This window comes from Papio anubis, chromosome X (assembly GCF_008728515.1).
Source record: "Papio anubis isolate 15944 chromosome X, Panubis1.0, whole genome shotgun sequence".
NCBI classification, from domain to species: Eukaryota; Metazoa; Chordata; class Mammalia; order Primates; family Cercopithecidae; genus Papio; species Papio anubis.
In genome coordinates, this window is record NC_044996.1 from 33894423 (window position 1) to 33896078 (window position 1656).

A 1656-nucleotide genomic window follows, 5' to 3' on the forward strand; every position below is an offset into this window, starting at 1 on the left:
AAGGAAGACATCACAAGGAAAATTAGACAATATTTTGAGATGAATGAAAACAAAAAACACAACATACAAAACTTATGGGATGGAGCTAAAGCATTGCTTATGGGGAAATTTATAGCTATTAATGCCTACATTGAAAAAGAAGAATGATCTCAAATCAATTACCCAAGCTTCTACCTTAAGAAACTAGTAAAAAGAGCAAACTAAATCCAAAGCCAACAAAAAGAAGGAAATAAAATTATTACAAAGTAAAAGATGAAATAGAGGATAAAAATAATAGAGAAAATCAATAAAACTGAAGCTGATATTTTGGAAAGATCAACAAAATTCACAAAACTTTAGCTAGGCTGACCCAGAAATAAAGAAAAAACACTTGAATTAATATAATCAGGAATAGAAGAGGAGACGTTACTATCAACATCACAGAAATTTTAAAAAATATATGAGAATACTATGAACAATTGCATGCCAACAAATTAGATAACCTAGATGAAACAGACAAATTTCTAGAAAAACAAAAGTTGCCAAAACTGACTCAAAAAGAGATAGAAAGTCTGAATAAAACTATACAAATAAAGTGATTGAATCAGTAATCACGTATTCCCACCAAAAACAAAAAGTCCAAGATCAGATAGTTCCACTGGTGAATTCTACCAAGTATTTAAAGAATAAAAGAAGAGCTAATGCCAAGCCTTGTCAAATGCTTTCAAAAAATACAAGAGAAGGGAATACTTCCCAATTCATTCTGTGAGGCCAGTATTACTCTGATACCAAAACCAGAAAAGCCATCAAAACAAAACTACAGACCAATATCCATTCCTTTAAAATCTATTCACTAAAATCCTCAACAAAATACTAGCAAACAAATCCAACAATGTATCAAAAGGATTATACCTCATCACCACGTGGAATTTATTACAGGAAATGCAAGGTTAGTTCAGTATATAAAAATCAACCATTGTAATAACAGCATATTAATAGAAGAAAGGAAAAAATAGCATGATTATCTCAACAGATGCAGAATAAGCATTTGATAAAACCCTTCATAATAAAAACACTCAACAAACTAAAAAGAGAAGGGTACCTCCTTAACTTGAGAAAGGGCATCTACAAAAAATCCACAGCTAGCATCATAGTTAATGGGGAAAGACTAAAAACGTTCTCCCCAATATCGGAACAAGACAAGGATGTCCACCCTCACTGCTTCTATTCAAGATTGTACTGGAGGTCCTAGCCAGTGTAACTAGGAAAGAAAAATAAGTAAAAGGCATCCAGATTGAAAAGGAAGAAGGAAAACTCTCTTTGCAAGTGACATAACTTTGTATGTAGAAAATCCTTTAGAAATCACAAAAAAACTATTAAAGCTAATAAATCAATTCAACAAAGTCCCATGATAAAAGATAGACAAAAATCAACTGTATTCCTATATACTTGCAATGAACAGTCTGAAAAATGAAAAGTGAAAGTAATAAAATAATTGCATTTATAATAGCATTAAAAAAGAGTAGGCTGGGCACAGTGGCTCACGCCTGTAATCCCAACACTTTGGGAGATTGAGGCAGGCAGATCACCTGAGGTCAGGAGTTCGAGACCAGCCTGGCCTATATGGCAAAACCCTATCTCTACCAAAAAAATACAAAAATTAGCCAAGTGTGGTTG